Consider the following 18770-nt stretch of genomic DNA (forward strand, 5'->3'; position numbering starts at 1 on the left):
ACTTTTTCAAAAATTACTGATGAGGAAGAACTTAATTCTGTCTGTTTCCTGGTTGTTTTCTGTATGTCTTATGCATTTTTTGCCCCTCATTTACTCCATTACTGACTTCTTCTGTGCTTAGCCGATTTTGTTGTAGTGAACTCTTGATTCCTTTTCCATTTCTTTTTGCATATACTCTATTGATATTTTCTTTGTGGTTATCAAGAAGATTACATTTACCCTTCTAAAGTTCAACCAATATCATTTGAATTGAAACCAACTTCAATAGCACACAGAAACTCTGTTCCTCTACAGTTCCATTCCTCCTCCTTACATTATTGTTGTCACAAATTACACCTTTATACTTTGTGAGCCCAATAACATGGATTTATGATTATTTTATGCATTTGTTTTTTCAATCATGTAAGAAATAAAAAGTAGAGTTACAAGCCAGTAGCACAATACTGGCTTTAGTATCTGCCCATGTATTTATCTTTACTGGAGATTTCTATTTCTTTATACAGCTTCGAGTTGCTGTCTAGTGTCCTTTCATTTCAACCTGAAGGTTCAATTTAGCATTTGTCATAGGGCAGTGTTAGGAAATTGTAAAACAAACGTCCTCAGCCTTTGTTCATCTGGGAATGTGTTAATTTCTCCCTAAGTTTTGAAACCAGTTTGGCCAAATATAGAATTCTTGGTGGACAGTTTTTTTCTTTCAGCACTTTAAATATGTCTGGCCTCTTGCCTCCATGGTTTCAGATAGGAAATTAGCTATGAATCTTTTTGAGGATCCCTGCTTTGTAACAAATTTGTTTTTTCTTTCTCCTTTGGGAGTAAAGATTCTTTCTCTGTCTTTTGGCATCTGAGAGTTTGATTATACTGTTTCTTGTTGTGGCGTTCCTTGAGTTTCTCTTAGTCCTGAAATCAGGCAAAGATTTACAGCAACCAAACACATACTGAACCAGGGAAGAGGCAATTTGAAAATGGCAGGAAAGCTTTGTGGCATTTTTACTTGCCCTTGCCCCATCTACTCTTAGTGTAGTGGTGGTCTTAAAGTGGTGGGGTCTTAATGCAGTGATAGTCTTAAAGTAGCAGCAGACCATTCGTAGTATGGGGCCCTCAATCCTGCTTCAGGAGGGAGCAGAAGAGCCCATACTCTCGGATTATTATGTGTATCTGTTCTAACCTGTCTGGGAGCTACCTGAAGGACTGACACAAGATGCTTATCTCTGTCTTAGCTAACCTGGAACACAGTCTGGAAAAGCAGCGGTCATTGCTCAAAAAAAGTGCAAGGTGAACTGACAAAGCACAGATGGCTGGGGCAGAAGACTGTGCATTGAAATACAATAGACCACATAAGATGCAGGAGCAAAAGTTGGGGGAGATTCTTTGGGAACTTAGAACATACAAAAAGTACACATGTGTCCAGAGAAATTAAGAAAGCCACATGCATACTCAAGATAAGATGCATGCTCTGAAAACACCAGAGGAGTCTCTAAGCTTTTACCATGGGCTGAGCCCTGAACTCAGTGCAGGTCAGCTAAATGTTGAAGGAGTGTTCCAGCAATCTGCACAATGGGGAGAGGTGTGTGGTTTTGAGTGTGCATGTGGATGTGCTTGTGTATATTTGTTTTTGTTTGTCTTAGGTGCAGGAATTCAAGGACATCTCTGTCAAAACATTAGCTAAACATGAACTAAAGGAACAGAGACTTCAGTGCCTACATACGATAAGGGGTACAGTCATTGCAAAACTAGTTTGGAAAGGTCCCTATACAAACAGACTACTACAGCCTTCAACAATCAAAAGCCCAGAAAACCCTGGGAAAGTGGGAGAATCTGATTTCCATAGACACCACATTACAATATTTGAAAGCCAAATGTTCAACCAAAAAACTCACAAGGTATACAAAGACATGGAAAAGTATGGTCCATTTAAGAAAACAAATTAATTGATGAAACCATCCCTAAGGAAGCCCAGACTTTTCTCCATTGCATATTCTTGCCTCCTTTGTCATAGATTCATTGACCATAAGTGCATGGGTTTCTTTCTGGGCTCTCTATTCTGTTCCAGTGATGGATGTTTTTGTGCCGGTACCATACTGTTTTGATTACTGTAGGTTTGTAGCACAGTCTGAAGCCAGGGAGCATGATTCCTCCAGTTGTGTTCTTCTTTCTCAAGACTGTTTTAGCTATTCAGGATCTTTTGTGTTTCCATACAAACTTTAAAATTATTTGTTCTAGGTCTGTGGAAAATGCCCTTGATATGTTGATAGAGACTGCATTGAATGCGTAGATTTCCTTGGGTATGATGGTCATTTTAACAATATTAATTCTTCCAATCCGTGACCATGGTATATCTTTCCAGCTGTTTGTGTCATCTTTCATTTCTTTTATGAGAGTCATATAGTTTCCTGGGTACAGGTCTTTTACCTCCTTAGGCAGGTTTGTTCTTATGTATTTTATTCTTTTTTATGCGATTGTAAATGGGATTCTTTCCTTAATTTCTCTTTCTGATAGTTCACTGTGAGTGTATAGAAATACAAAATTTATATATAGAAATCTATTGTATCCTGCAAATTTACCAAGTTCATGTTTGAGCTCGAATAGTTTTTTGATGGTGTCTTTCAGATTTTCTATGTATCATGCCATCTGCAGACAGTGACAGTTTTACTTTTTCCTTTCCATTTTGGAGTCCTTTTATTTATTTATTTTTTCTTGTCTGATTGCTGTGGCTAGGACTTCCAAAACTCTGTTCAATAAAAGTGGTGAGAGTGGGCATCCTTGTCTTGTTCCTGATCTTAGGGGAAATGCTTTCAGCTTTTCACCATTGAGTATGTTAGCTATGGGCTTGTCATATATGGCCTTTATTATGTTGAGGTATGTTCCCTCTATGCCCACTTTCTGGAGAGTTTTTACCATGAATGGATATTGAATTTTTTCAAAAGCTTTTTCTGCATCTATTGAGATGATCGTATGGTTTTTAGTCTTCAGTTTGTTACTGTGATGATAAGAGACCTAAGACAGCTACAGAGGCTAAGTGACCTTTCCTTCCCTGAATGGGTAGGTATCCTTGTTCTGCCTTCTAATTGAGTTAGTATCTGAGTAAAGAACTGCCAGGTGTCATTTAGTTCACAGTACAGTGCTGTGGCAATATAGAAATGAATTTGCCTAAGTCATTTGGCTTTTCTCAATTATAGTAAATGAATATACTGAATGAATACTTCAACTTAAGGAAATGTTCTTAAAAATATATTAATGTAGGCAACTTCAGTGGAGAACTGAAATCAAAACAAAACATTCAGGTAAAGCGTTGAAATAAAAGTACACTCAGTTGTATCCAGTTTCCTCTTGTAAATCTCTCTTTTTAATTTGAGTGGACAGTCACTTGAGAATATCTGACTTGGGGCTAAGGAAATCTAAGCCTTCTTGGCCACACTGTATTCTCTTATGTCATTTAATAAAGACACCAGGTGGGCTGCTGAAAAAAGCGTGGGAAAAATCAATCCCTCACATCCAAAGGGCGGCTCTTGAAACTATGTGTGTTGTTGTAGTTATTTTGCTCTTCTGCCCTCAGAAGTTCTAATCTTAACCTTAGCCCCTCATGGAGAGAGACTTTGTAAACCAATTCCCACATTACTCATTATGTGACTGTTGAAAAAGAGAAACCCAGCTCTTTTCCTGTGCTTTCAACCAGTTATCTTCTTCAAAAATCTGTTTGGATTGTTATACCTTAGTCTTGCCTGGCAAGGGACTTATGGGAAGGTTCTTATTGTTTGAAAGTTTGGTGCCAGTATCTGCAAAGAAAGAAGAAAGATGTGTTTATGAAACATCCCAATACTGAAGGTGTGTGAAAGCAACTTTTGAAAAAGTTAATCTGTCAGAGTTTAGCCGTATTATTACATTTTATTTTATTCATTGAAAATAAATAATTATCAATGAATCCTTTCTAGATTTTCTAGTTTCCCAAAGTTCCCTGTATTCACATTCTAAGAGGAAAAATGGTATTTTAAGTCAGTGCTCTCCACCTTATATTATTTATAATCACTCCTCGTGACCTCTTCCTTCCAAGAAACTTGATCCTGAGAAGTGTCCTTTGTTTGTCTTTGTGGAATAAGTGATGAGGATGCATCCTGGAGACCTGTGAGATGTTTAACTTGTGGCATAATGAAACTAGGATGGAGAGTTCTGGAAAGATCTGGAAGGGTGGCTGGTAGAGTGTGGCCAGATGTGGTGGGAGAAGAGAGACGTACAGAGAGAGGGAGAGGAAATTTTCAGAGGGAGAAAATGAAACAAATAATTAAATAAGTTTTGTTGTGTGGTGTGGGACGCAAGCCTTTCTCTCCCCCTTTCCTTCACAATGTCTTTGTTAAAGACTGTGTTTTTCATTAGTTTTACTAAGATAGGATTTGCCGTTTTGTTTGGATACTGAGAATGGACCCATGGAAACAGTTACATTTGGGTTATCTCTGACTGTCTTTAATGAAGAACATAAATATTGGCCACACTATCTATGCACATGCTATCACCATGCCTTTTTTGTTCTCTGTTCATATATCTAAGTCCTCTTCTTTCTTTAAGGTCAATCTCAAATCTCATCTGAAATGTACATTTATTGATAGATTCAACCCATAATGAACTGTCCCTTCTTTGTCCTCCTTAGGCTCTGATTATTTACAAAAACTCATTTTTGAACTTAGAAACTGTCCAATATGATATATTAGTTATTTCACCAGCATATGTTATATCCTCAACACAATTATACGCTTTTGTGGGGCTGGGATCATACATTCTGTAATTTTTCTCAGTACTTACACTTACTTTGATAAAAAGCACATTCATTCATCTAAACATCATTTATTGGGTGTTAATTAAATATCTCAACTCAGTAAATATTGTTTGAATGAATGCATGCATGAATGAGGGAGTGTGCAGTAGGTAGCCTAATGTACCGCCCAATGTGAGAAAACCAAAAACATAAACACAAAAGCAAGACAAAAAGTGGACCAGGACTTTCTGTAAAATATCCTGCTTTTTGTTGGATGATGCCATGAAAATCAAGATGCTCCTGAAAGGTCTTAATAGCTGACCAAGAATAGTAAACAATTGAAATTCTCTCAGGCTTCTTCAACCCTATCACTGGACACATTTATACCTCTCAGGAGAGGTATTAAAAGAAGAGATTAATAAAGCTTTTATAGATGAGTTGATAAATCTCTAAATATTTAAGTCTTCATTGCCTGCTAGGTTTTCTCTATTTTGGGTTTCCAAAAGATTTCAATAAACCACAGGATAATTAAAAATTAGACATTATCTTTCTTACCTTGATGTTTTTTGATGGTAAACAACTTTTTATTGTCTCCATAGTGCTGCCTAGTTTCCACCAGTACAGTATTTAAGTGAATTTTGCTCTGGATGTTGAATATTACTTAAATAACTAAAGTAACTTCCTCAGAATTATTATTCTATTCTGGTTAGGATACTATCTGCTCTGGTTTGTTAAAATTTCCCTTTAGAGTGGTTTTAATTTTGTTTCTGATAGGGTCCTAGGATTTATTGCCACACCCATCCTGCATCTGTTTTTCTTTGAATTACTCTCCTTGCAGTTTCTGATTCATACAGGGCCTTACAGGTTAGTGACAACCTGGCCATCACAACGCTGGGAAGGAGAGGCCTACTTTTCAGAGGTGTTGCTGTTTTCTGTACCTGAAGGTTTTCAAGAGATATCAATCTTCCTCACCACCGCCCTTGGCCCTCTTAATGGACTAAGCAGTTCCTCATGAAATTTCTGTAGGATATCTGTACCAACTTCTCAATATTGTTCCATCCTGAGTCTATAAATTCCTGGCCTCAAGGTAATGTTAGATTTCTAGCTCCAGCCCCTATTTCCATAAGGCCTATACTAAGGAACGGAACCCACAGACATCAGTCCGCTCTTCTTTCTCTGGATTTAATTTCTCTGTTACTTTCTGAAACATGCAGGTGTTCCTTTCTTTCTTTTAATCTCAGCTATGTTTTTAACTTTTTCAAAATTGACCCAGAATTTACATGTGTCTCCAGTGAGAGTACATTAAATTGAGCTTAGTCTGCTATTCTACTGGCATATTTGAGATCCAGATAATTTGCTACTTAACTGGATTCAATGACCTGCATATTTCAGGCATCTAAAACTCACCATGTTCCAAATTTCCCTCCTTATAGTTAGTAATTTTCTTGGGAATCTGGATGACATAAAATGGAATAAAGTTAGTGAGTGGCCCAGGAATGCCTGAAAGTTTGTTTGTCAGAGTGGCCAGGGAAAGTTAAGCAAGGAAGAAAAGCAAATGAAAAACAGAATCCCATTATTATGGCTGAGTTTACTCCCAGGATTCCATGCAGAGCTCTCTGTAGAGCTGGGTTGGGTTATAACTTATGCCAGAGCTCTACATGGGGCTGACACCATCTCATGCCAAGCTCTCAGTTCTGGGCTCACGTCATCTCTGGTCCACTCTGTGGAGTGGAAACTTTGGAGGAATGGCCAATGTGTTCCGCGGTGTAGGAAGAGGGAAATTATGAATGTGACTTTCTAAATTGTGGAGGAACTAACCACTGTAAATGTGCCTTGAACTATGTTGTTTAATTTGACCAGTCAGATCAATGACTTTCCCCTTGAATGAAATGCTGCTACGTATATGAGCAGAAAAACAAAACTGGTATAAGGAATAGATAGCTAGTGGGAAGCTTCCGCATAGCACAGGGAGATGCGCTCGGTGCTTTGTGACCACCTAGAGGGGTGGGATAGGGAGGGTGGGAGGGAGGGAGATGCAAGAGGGAGGAGATATGGGGACATATGTATAACTGATTTACTTTGTTATAAAGCAGAAACTAACACACCATTGTAAAGCAATTATACTCCAATAAAGATGTTACCAAAAAAACTGGTATAAGGAGATGGAGAGACTGGGAGTCTTATTTTCCCACCAATTAACTTTGCCTCTGACCATGACCTTCCCTTTGAGTCTCCTAGACCTTGGGGATGATCGCAGCCCCTTGGGTTGGGTGACGGCAACCCCATCTTCACTAGAACCTCTATAGTTAACTTTGATTTTTCCCACTCCGTCTATCCATCCCATGTATGCAGTCAGACATTTGATCATGGACTTTTCCTGACAAAATATGCTTGAATCTAACCATTTCTTTTCACTCCCACTGCTACTGCTATTGTCACTGCCTTAATTAGGGCTTTATCTTTAAGTTCTTTATATAAATATATAAATATAATATACAAATAAATAAAATATAATATTAATTCTGATGATTTTAAAGTCTTTTCTTGATAAAAACTTTTCCTGATAAAGACACACAATATCTTATATAAATATTTTTGTATTATCTGTTCTTAGAATTTTAGCCATAAGATTCTATCTCTTGGTTTGTCTAGAACTTTTTGATTGAATGCTGGCTATTTTATTTGGCTTTTTTTGTTTTTCTCAGTGCAAACGTTGTTTTGCTTCAAAATATTTTATTCTACCTGGAAGTAGCAAATCTTCAAATTACAATTTTTTAAATGCTTTCAAATATCAATACTATAGGTGTCACATAATCTAGAAAAATGACATTTAAAAATTAACTACTGCCAGATGTGTCTCTATAAAACTTTTCCCCCACTCTTTTAGCTATATATTCTTTAACTGCCTCCTCATACGACAGTTTATGTATTTTCGAAATAAAATTTTAAGAAATAAACTTTGTAGTTTTTAGACATAGATTTCTTGTAGCATGGTTGATTAGAATTTGCTTCTAGTTATTAATAGTTTAGAAAAGTTTATTTCAGCTTCACAATTTATTATTGATAATGTCACATTAATTTTCATTGTTAACTTTGAGAAAACCTCTATGCATTACTTCCTCATAAGTATTTACTATTATAAATGCATTACTGATTTCAGTACTGCTATAGGTTTGTGCATTACAGGGATTCTGATAAAATACTCATTCATACCATTCCATTACACACATTGTTGATGGAGTATATTCATTCATTCATTTATTTATTTATTTATTTATTTTTGGCTGTGTTGGGTCTTCGTTGCTGTGCGCAGGCTTTCTCTACTTGCAGGGACTGGGGTCTACCCTTCGTTGCGGTGCACAGGCTTCTCATTGCGGTGGCTTCTTTTGTTGCAGAGCACGGGCGCTAGGAATGGAGGCTTCAGTAGTTGTGGCTCGCAGGCTCAATAGTCGTGGCTCACGGGCTCTAGAGCGCAGGTTCCATAGTTGTGGCACACCGGCTTAGTTGCTCCGTGACATGTGGGATCTTCCCGGACCAGGACTCGAACCCTTGTCCCCTGCATTGGCAGGTGGCTTCTTAACCACTGCGCCATCAGGGAAGCCCCTGGAGTATATTCTTGACAGAAGAAAATTTCCGTTTTGACTAAGCATTGATGAGAACTGAATCTTTGACTTATCTTTCACATGCCTGATGATTGAAATAATTTTCCACAGAATAGCTTCTGGTTTTGTACTTTTCAGTTCTTTTTTTCTTCTTCAAACGCACATGCTTTGAGAGCTGTGAAGTGCAAGACATGGCTATATTGTAAGGTGGTTTTTGTCCTTATGCTTCTGTGTCTTGTGCTAGGTTAAGTCAGTAGAGTAGTCAGTATGAGTACTGGAAGTTATTCCTGTAATGCGATAGTATATAGTCAATTACATATGGCGGTGTCTGAAAATCACATAATAGCCTCACTTAAAACATCTCCTTAGGGCTTCCCTGGTGGCGCAGTGGTTGAGAGTCCACCTGCCGACGCAGGGGACACTGGTTCGTGTCCCGGTCCGGAAGATCCCACATGCCGCGGAGCGGCTAGGCCCGTGAGCCATGGCCGCTGAGCCTGTACGTCCAGAGCCTGTGCTCCACAACGGGAGAGGCCACAACAGTGAGAGGCCCGCGTACCACAGAAAAAAGAAAATCTCCTTAGCCAGATTTCAAAAAAGCCTGTGGCCATTCCAATATGATCCAACATAGCGGAGTATGATAGGAGGAAAATTGGCAAAGAAAGACACGTTGGTCTTACCTGATGGAAGTTAAAATATCTCACTTTTGACAATTTTGCAAAAACTTATAATTCCATGAACTAATTTCTAGGGTTCTTCATAGGACCTAAAAAGGAACCCATAGAGTTGTGGAACAGCAATAGAAGCTGCTGTGATGAGAAGCCCAGGCACCGCAACAAAGAGTAGCCCCCGCTCGCCACAACTAGAGAAAGTCTGCATGCATCATTGAAGACCCAACGCAGCCAAAATAAAAATAAATAAATAAAGATAAATTTAATTTTAAAAAAGTAATACTCAGGTTTGAGGCATGAAAAGTATGATGAGGAGAAATTAGCTAATCCTTTCAGAACTTTTAAAATATCAAACTCAGTCTCTAAGATTTTAGCATTATATACAACATTGGTTACTTATTAGTGGTTTGGGAAGGCCAATTTAAAATTTTCTGATCTTACTGTATTGAAATTCACGGCCCTAATGTTTTCCACATTGACTATATGAATGATGAAGTAAAGTCAATCATGTATTTCCTTCCCAACTGGACAGAAAACAAAATTTTAAAAAGTGTTTGGACTACTGACTTTTGATTTCTTCTAAGGCAAGTGTATAGGTAATTTTTATTCCCTGATTAGGAGAAAAATGGTGGAAGAGGGCAGGGTTAAGAATTAAGATTTCAAGAGCGTGAGAGGTAGATGGCCAACCAGAGTTCCTAAGTTTCAGTGCGTGTAACTGTTGCCGCCGCTTACGCCTGCCAAAGCAGTGGTACAGCTGCTGCCCTCGTATTTGCTACCTCTAGAAACATTCTTGCCAGTAGTGGCAGCAGCGGGACTCAATTACCCCCTTTTCTCACTCTCTCCAGAAGCTCCAGATGGCGTCTTCTGTGGGCAACGTGGCCGACAGCACAGAACCAACGAAACGTATGCTTTCCTTCCAAGGGTTAGCTGAGTTGGTACATCGAGAGTATCAGGCAGGAGATTTTGAGGCAGCTGAGAGACACTGCATGCAGCTGTGGAGACAAGAGCCAGACAATACTGGAGTACTTTTATTACTTTCATCTCTACACTTCCAGTGTCGAAGGCTGGACAGATCTGCCCACTTTAGTACTCTGGCAATTAAACAGAACCCTCTTCTGGCAGAAGCCTATTCGAATTGGGGAATGTGTACAAGGAAAGAGGGCAGTTGCAGGAAGCGATTGAGCATTACCGGCATGCATTGCATCTCAAACCAGATTTCATCGATGGTTATATTAACCTGGCAGCCGCTTTGGTAGCGGCAGGCGACATGGAAGGGGCAGTACAAGCTTACGTCTCTGCTCTTCAGTGCAATCCTGATTTGTACTGTGTTCGCGGTGACCTGGGGAACCTGCTCAAAGCCCTGGGTCGCTTGGAAGGAGCCAAGGCATGTTATTTGAAAGCAATGGAGACGCAACCGAACTTTGCAGTAGCTTGGAGTAATCTTGGCTGTGTTTTCAATGCACAAGGGGAGATTTGGCTTGCAATTCATCACTTTGAAAAGGCTGTCACCCTTGACCCCAATTTTCTGGATGCTTATATCAATTTAGGAAATGTCTTGAAACAGGCACGGATTTTTGACAGAGCTGTGGCAGCTTACCTTTGTGCCCTAAGCTTGAGCCCAAATCATGCAGTGGTACATGCCAACCTGGCTTGTGTATACTATGAGCAAGGCCTGATGGATCTGGCAGTAGACACCTACAGGCGAGCTATTGAATTGCAACCACATTTCCCTGATGCTTATTGCAACCTAGCCAACGCTCTGGAAGAGAAGGGCAGTGTTGCCGAAGCAGAAGAGTGTTATAATACAGCTCTGCGGCTGTGTCCCACCCATGCAGACTCTCTGAATAACCTAGCCAATATCAAAGGAGACCAGGGAAACTTTGAAGAGGCAGTTCGCTTGTATTGTAAAGCATTAGAAGTCTTCCCAGAGTTTGCTGTTGCCCATTCAAATTTAGCAAGTGTATTGCAGCAGCAGGGAAAACTGCAGGAAGCTCTGATGCATTATAAGGAGGCTGTTCGAATCAGTCCTACCTTTGCTGATGCCTACTGTAACATGGGAGACACTCTAAAGGAGATGCAGGATGTTCAGGGAGCCTTGCAGTGTTATACTCGTGCCATTCAGATTAACCCTGCACTTGCGGATGCCCACAGCAATGTGGTTTCCATTCACAAGTATTCAGGGAATATTCCAGAAGCAATTGCTTCTTATCGCACTGCTCTGAAGCTTGAACCTGATTTTCCTGACGCTTATTGTGATTTGGCTCATTGCCTGCAGATTGTCTGTGATTGGACAGACTATGATGAGCGAATGAAGAAGTTGGTCAGCATTGTGGCTGGCCAGCTGGAGAAGAATAGGTTGCCTTCTGTGCAGCCTCATCATAGTATGCTCTATCCTCTTTCTCATGGCTTCAGGAAGGCTATTGCTGAGAGCCATGGGAACCTCTGCTTGGATGAGATCAGTGTCCTTCATAAACCACCGTACGAACATCCAAAAGACTTGAAGCTCAGTGATGGTCGACTGCGTGTAGGATACGTGAGTTCTGACTTTGGGAATCATCCTACTTCTCATCTTATGCAGTCTATTCCAGGCATGCACAATCCTGATAAATTTGAGGTATTCTGTTACGCCCTGAGCCCAGATGATGGCACAAACTTCCGAGCGAAGGTGATGGCAGAAGCCCATCATTTCATTGATCTTTCTCAGATTCCATGCAATGGGAAAGCAGCTGATCGCATCCATCAAGATGGTATACACATCCTTGTAAATATGAATGGTTATACCAGGGGTGCTCGAAATGAACTCTTTGCTCTCAGGCCAGCTCCTATTCAGGCAATGTGGCTGGGCTACCCTGGGACCAGTGGCGTGCTTTTCATGGATTGATTATATCATCACTGATCAGGAAACTTCACCTGCTGAAGTTGCTGAGCAGTATTCTGAGAAACTGGCTTATATGCCCCATTCTTTCTTTATTGGTGATCATGCTAATATGTTCCCTCACCTGAAGAAGAAGGCAGTCATCGATTTTAAGTCCAATGGGCACATTTATGACAATCGGATTGTGCTGAATGGCATCGACCTCAAAGTATTTCTTGATAGTCTCCCAGATGTGCAGATTGTCGAGATGAAATGTCCTTATGGAGGAGACAACGCAGACAGCAGTAATACGGCTCTTAATATGCCTGTCATTCCTATGAATACTATTGCAGAGGCAGTTATTGAAATGATTAACAGAGGACAAATTCAGATAACAGTTAATGGATTCAGTCTTAGCAATGGACTGGCAACTACCCAGATCAACATTAAGGCTGCCACTGGAGAGGAGGTTCCCGGTACCATTATTGTAACCACACGTTCTCAGTATGGGTTACCGGAAGATGCCATTGTGTACTGTAACTTCAATCAGTTATATAAAATTGACCCATCTACTTTGCAGATGTGGGCAAATATTCTGAAGCGTGTTCCCAATAGTGTACTGTGGCTGTTGCGTTTTCCAGCAGTAGGAGAACCTAATATTCAACAGTATGCACAAAATATGGGCCTTCCCCAGAAGCGTATCATTTTTTCACCTGTTGCTCCTAAAGAGGAACATGTTCGGAGAGGCCAGCTGGCTGATGTCTGCTTGGACACTCCACTCTGTAATGGACACACCACAGGGATGGATGTCCTTTGGTCAGGGACACCCGTGGTGACTATGCCAGGAGAGACTCTTGCTTTCCGAGTTGCAGCTTCCCAGCTCACTTGTTTAGGCTGTCTTGAGCTTATTGCTCAAAATAGACAAGAATATGAAGACATAGCTGTGAAACTGGGAACTGATCTAGAATACCTGAAGAAAATTCGTGGCAAAGTCTGGAAGCAGAGAACATCTAGCCCTCTGTTCAACACCAAACAATACACAATGGACCTAGAGCGGCTCTCTCTACAGATGTGGGAGCATTACGCAGCTGGCAACAAACCTGATCACATGATTAAGCCTGTTGAAGTCACTGAGTCGGCCTAAATAATGACTGTGTGCACAGGAGAATTACCCTGTACCTGAGCCTCAACCTTCTGGGGGAAAGGGAACTACTTTTTCCTTATCTGTACAATACCATGCTGCAGATGGGTGACAGACAATGATAAGAAATAGCACAGCCAGACTTGCTTCCTGCATGATCACGATCACGATAGGGAGAGACACAAGAGATGGGAAACTGCTGTTGCACAAGGAGTCTCCATAGAATTTTGCAGCAGCCAGGTGTCTGGAAGGTCTGGAAGGTAAGTCTGGAAGGTCTGATCTCCCTTGGTCTTCCATGGGATGGATGGTTAGTGTGGAAGGGAGATAGAGATTGCCCAGCCGTTTTATGATTCTCATGGATTGATTGAGTCTTCTAAATTAATATTTTTCTTTATATTTTGGGTATTGGAGCTTTTAAAAATGTTTGGTTTCGGGTATTTTTATTCATGTGAAGTGTGTATGATTCTCCTGAGATAAGGTTTTAAGCTAAAATATTCCTTGTATTAGTTTCTGAACTCTACAGATAAATGGGGACTTTGCTGGTGTAGTCTTTTTATAGGTTTTGTAAACCACTTGAGCCTATATCAGTCATTTTAGTGTCTGACATAATGTTCGGAACTATCAGTGCTTTGTTGGTTTATAGATGATGGCTTAAATTCTTTTCCTGGTCCGTTTCCTTCTTCCCTTCCCCCCACTTTAAAAATTCTCCTGTAACTTGGCTAACAAAAAACCAAGTCTGATTCAAAACCTCCCAGAGTGTTTCTCTTAACCGCATCATCTGGTGCCAAATGAAGATTCTTAGGAGCGATTATTAATTCTGAAGGGCACAGTTGTGGTACTGTCACTGATGATAATAATAATGGATTTTTGGCCTAGAGTTTGGCCTATTTCACCAGTGTTTACCATTGACTGCCCCTCTATGCTGCTTCCAAAAGTGATAGTGTGTGTTAAGATTTTTACTTTCATTTCTAATGTTTGTTTTTTTTAGTGAGTCCTGTTCTACCTTTTTCTTTCAGCAGAAATGAAATCCCAGGTAAGTGTAAGTATTCAAATATTTGATCAGTAAGTCACAGTTATCTCCAGTACATTAAATAACTTTCATCAAAAAACATGTTATAGGTAAAAAGCTCTGAAGGACCAGCTATGTATATGATAATTATGTTTCAGACCTTCTAGGGTATTATATATAATAACTTGTCTTCTGGACGTGGTCTTGAAGTCTTTATGGATTCAGTCTCAGTAGTAGCGAACTGCACTGCTACTTGGTTTGGAGTACAAATTAGACTTTAGCCCTCCTGGAGGTTGAGTTTTTGGTATTGAAAACCATAGGAATGAAATTATTGTATTTCAACAAAGGATCGAGGGCTTGAGGCTTAAACAAGGCAACATACGTGTGGGAAGCAGTCAGCCTTGAGGGCAGGTAAGGACATGCCAGGCATGCCGCCGCTGCTCGAAGGGACTGTCCCTACTTGTTCCCCTCCTTGTTCCATTCCATGGGAGATAAATCACCAGGGCCCAGAGATCAGAAAGAATGTAAAATGAGACAAGCAAAGCTGTCTCCCCCCTGCACATGCAGGTTATTTTTGATGCTTCTGGGTTTATGGGTTTCCTCCCAGGGAAGTTAACCTTGAGCCGAGACAGTCTGTAGATAATGTAAACCACCATCTGGCAACCTTCCGATTTCTAGTCTAGATAATCTGCAACTGTAGCATAATAAAATTTGCCTTGCAACCATCAGTTGTCTTGGTCCTTCTGACCCCATCCGTTGGTGCTACTTCAGTTCCTTACCCCTTCCCTTCTGACCCTGGGCGGTGAGATCCTCTTTCTCCGGCTGGTCCGCGGCAAGTGGCACTCGAACAGGGACCTGAAGCGTGAAGGCAATTAAAAGAAAAAGAAAGTGCAGGTAAGAGAACCCTTATGCAAAATATGTGTGGCCACCAGTAAAAGTGGAACTAATAGAGGCATAAGGCAATAGTCAGAAGTAAAATAAGATGAGGCAAAAGGGCTCAAAGATGTATGAATTATTTGCTCAGGTTTTACTTTCGATGCTTAGAGCTCGGGGTAATAAAGTTTCTGAACTTTATTGTTGACTGAATTTTTACAGCATATCCATGGTGTATCTCCCTGGTTTCCTGATGGCGGCTCTGTTGACATAGAAATCTGGCAGAAAGTTGGAGAAAATTTTAAAAATTATTACGAGTCTCGAGGGCCTACTCATACTCCTGTTGTTACATATAGTTTGTGGAATCTGATAAAAATATGTTTAGATTCTTCTCATGATAGTGTTGATTTGAATGTAAAGTCAGAAAAACATAAGCCTCTGACAGGAGAGACTGTATTATCAACTACTGTGTCGCCACTTCCTAAACCGAAAGAGCTAATTAATTTAAATATTTTAGATGAAGAGGAACATTTTGACTTAACAGATGAGGCTTGTAAACATAAAAGAGAGAAATATCCTGAGGATGATTTTCTAATGGCTGTGATAGATAAGTCAGTGAAAAAGCTGCAGGTTAATAAGGACTGTCTTCCTCAAAAATCTACATCTGTAAAAATGCTGAGTCCCTTGCAGCGTGCTGTACAAGGAGCAATAAAACGAGGAGAAGATCCTATTTTCTGTTGTCCCGTCATAGAAAGACCTGATCCTAATAATCCTCAACAAGCTACTAGGGAGCATCAGGCTCTCCCTTTGAAAGTTTTGAAAGATTGAAAATCTGCCTGTGCTCAATATGGGCCCACTGCTCCTTTTACTACTGCTATGGTTGACAGGAAAAGCTCTTCCCCCCGCTGATTGGAAGTCTATTGCACGAGCTTGTTTAAATGGTGGAGATTATTTAATATGGAAGTTTGATTTTTATGATGGGGCTGCTGAACAAGCAGAAAAGAATGCTGCCCATAATATTCCAGTTGATTATCATATGCTGATTGGGGAAGGACAGTATCTTTCTTTACAAGATCAATTAACTTATCCCTTTGTTGCTTATCCTCAAATAAATCATTTGGCATTACAAGCCTGGAGGAAATGTCCTTCTACACACAAAACTGAAGATCTTTCAAAACTTAGACAGGGACCTGATGAACCATATGCTGATTTTGTAGATAGGTTGTCACAGGCGGTGGGGAGACTCATTGTGGACGGACTCACTGACTCACTGGTATGATTGTAGTTAAGCAACTTGCTTTTGAAAATGCTAATAATGAGTGTCAGGCTGCAATTGGACCTTGGAGAAAACGGGGAACATTGGAGGATTATATTCACCTTTCTGCAGACATTGGGCCCACTTATATACAGGGTGCTGCTGTGGCTGCAGCATTAACTAAAGTGGGGTTTAAAAACAATCAAAAGAAAACAAAGACTTGTTTTAAATGCAGAAAGGCAGGTCCTTTTGCTAGAGAATGTAGATCTTTTAATTCTAACCCTAGTCCTTCCTTCCCTACTCAAAAACCTCCAGATGGTCAGAAAATCCCTGGTTTATGCCCTAAATGCAATAGGGGAAAACATTGGGCACAAGATTGTTGCTCAGTGGCCCACAAGGATGGGCCACCACTGTCAGGAAACTCTTCCCAGGGCCTTCCCCGGCCCCAACAAATAATAAGGGCAATGTCTGTGTATCCTCCTCAAATTATCAATCAGACATTAACCAAAAACAAAAACATACAATATCCTCGCTCTCCAGAGCAACACCAGGAAGCGCAGGACTGGAGCTCAGTACCTCCGCCCGATATGTATTAACTCCTGAAATGGGTCCTCAGGCCCTCTCTACGGGCATCTGTGGACCTTTACGCAAGGGTTTGATGGGACTATTATTGGGAAGAAGTAGTGTCACCATGAAAGGTTTAACTGTTATGCCAGGGGTCATAGATTCTGACTACGAAGGAGAAATAAAAATCATGGCACAAACTATTAAAAATATAATAACTATTTCTCCTGGTGATAAAATTGCACAATTGCTGCTTTTGCCCTTTGTACCTCATGGACAAAGTTTACAACATCAAAAGAGAGAAACAAAGGCTTTTGGATCGTCTAATGCTGCCTACTGGATTCAGAATATAGGGAAAGAACGTCCAGAAATGAAATGAACCATTAATGGAAAGGTTTTTTCAGGTTTGTTAGACACTGGAGCTGATGTCTCTGTTATGACGCAGGTACACTGGCCTAAACGTTGGCCCATTAGTCCTACTATTACACAACTTCACGGAATAGGACAAAGTTCTTCTCCTATGCAAAGTAGTCAGTTTTTTTTTATGGCAAGATAGTGAGGGCCATTCAGGATATTTCCAGCCTTATGTTTTGCCTGGGCTGCTTTAAACCTCTGGGGCCGAGATATATTAAAAGAAATGGGAGTATTACTTTATAGTCCAAACTCTCAAGTCTCTAATATGATGTTGGATCAAGGATTTCTTCCCACAAAAGGGCTGGGAACAAACCAACAAGGAACTGTCTATCCTATTGATGTGAAAATAAAATATGATAGACAAGGTTTGGGTTTTTCTTAGGGGCCTTGGATTCTCCACTCACTGCTGATCCAATTACTTGGCTGACTGATGACCCTGTATGGGTGGACCAATGGCCCCTCACAAAGGGGAAATTAGAGGCTGCAGAACAATTAGTACTAGAACAATTAGGGCATTTAGAAATTTCCAGTAGTCCTTGGAATACTCCTATTTTTATTATCAAGAAAAAATCTGGAAAATATAGGTTATTACAGGATCTAAGAGCTGTTAATAAAACTATGCTAATAATGGGAGCTCTTCAACCAGGCCTACCCTCTCCAACAGCCATACCACACAATTATCATCTTTTAGTTATAGATTTAAAAGATTGTTTTTTCACTATTCCTTTGTTTCCTGAAGATAGAAAACATTTTGCTTTTAGCTTGCCTGCCTTAAATTTTAAGGAAGCCATGAGGAGATTTCAATGGAAAGTATTGCCTCAGGGCATGGCAAATAGTCCTACATTATGCCAAAAATATGTGGCTCAGGCCTTGACTCCTGTGAGAAAAAGGTTTCCATCGTTATATCTCATACATTATATGGATGATATACTTTTAGCCACTGATAATATTTCTTTATTAGAGACTGCTTTTCAATTTTTACAACAGTCCTTACAATCATTTGGCTTGGTCATTGCCTCAAAAAAAATTCAAAGACAATCTCCATTTTTATATTTGGGAAAATATATTGATAACACTACTATTAGGCCTCAAAAACTGCAAATTCGAGTTGATAATTTAAAAACATTAAATGCTTTTCAAAAATTACTTGGAGATATTAATTGGCTAAGGCCTTCCTTAAAACTTACTACTGCTCAATTACAGCCTTTGTTTGATATTCTTAAAGGTGACTCAGATCCTTCTTCTTCACGCTCTATGACTCCAGAAGGATTTCAAGCTTTACAAATAGTCAATAGATCTATCAGTTCTACACAATTAACTAGAATTCATACTCACCTTCCAATTTTCTTAATAATTTGTCCAACTCCTCATGTGCCTACTGCCGCCTTATGGCAAACTGTTGGAATTACTGAATAGATTCATATGAAATCTACACCCTCTAAAGTTATTAACCCTTATTATGAACTTATTAGTAATTTAATAATGCAAGGTAGAACTAGATGCTTACAACCTATAAGTATAGAACCTTCTCAAATTATTATCCCTTATTCAGTTAGTCAACAAGATTGGCTTTTTCAACATAGTAATGAATGGGGTCTTGCTCTTGCAGGATTTTCAGGTACCTTGGAATGCCATTACCCTGCTGA

General features: G+C 39.9%; 1 pseudogene across 1 annotated transcript in view; it reads left to right on the forward strand.

The window, feature by feature from the left end:
• The window catches only part of LOC307175747 (UDP-N-acetylglucosamine--peptide N-acetylglucosaminyltransferase 110 kDa subunit-like), a 45131-nt pseudogene that overhangs the window by 19200 nt on the left and 7161 nt on the right, over window positions 1-18770 (forward strand). The window contains exons 4-5 of the transcript XR_013831788.1: window positions 9860-13269; window positions 14029-14042. The product of XR_013831788.1 is annotated as a UDP-N-acetylglucosamine--peptide N-acetylglucosaminyltransferase 110 kDa subunit-like (transcript). The remainder of the gene's footprint in view (window positions 1-9859; window positions 13270-14028; window positions 14043-18770) is intronic.

Source organism: Stenella coeruleoalba (genome assembly GCF_951394435.1).
Source record: "Stenella coeruleoalba genome assembly, chromosome: 17".
NCBI lineage: Eukaryota > Metazoa > Chordata > Mammalia > Artiodactyla > Delphinidae > Stenella > Stenella coeruleoalba.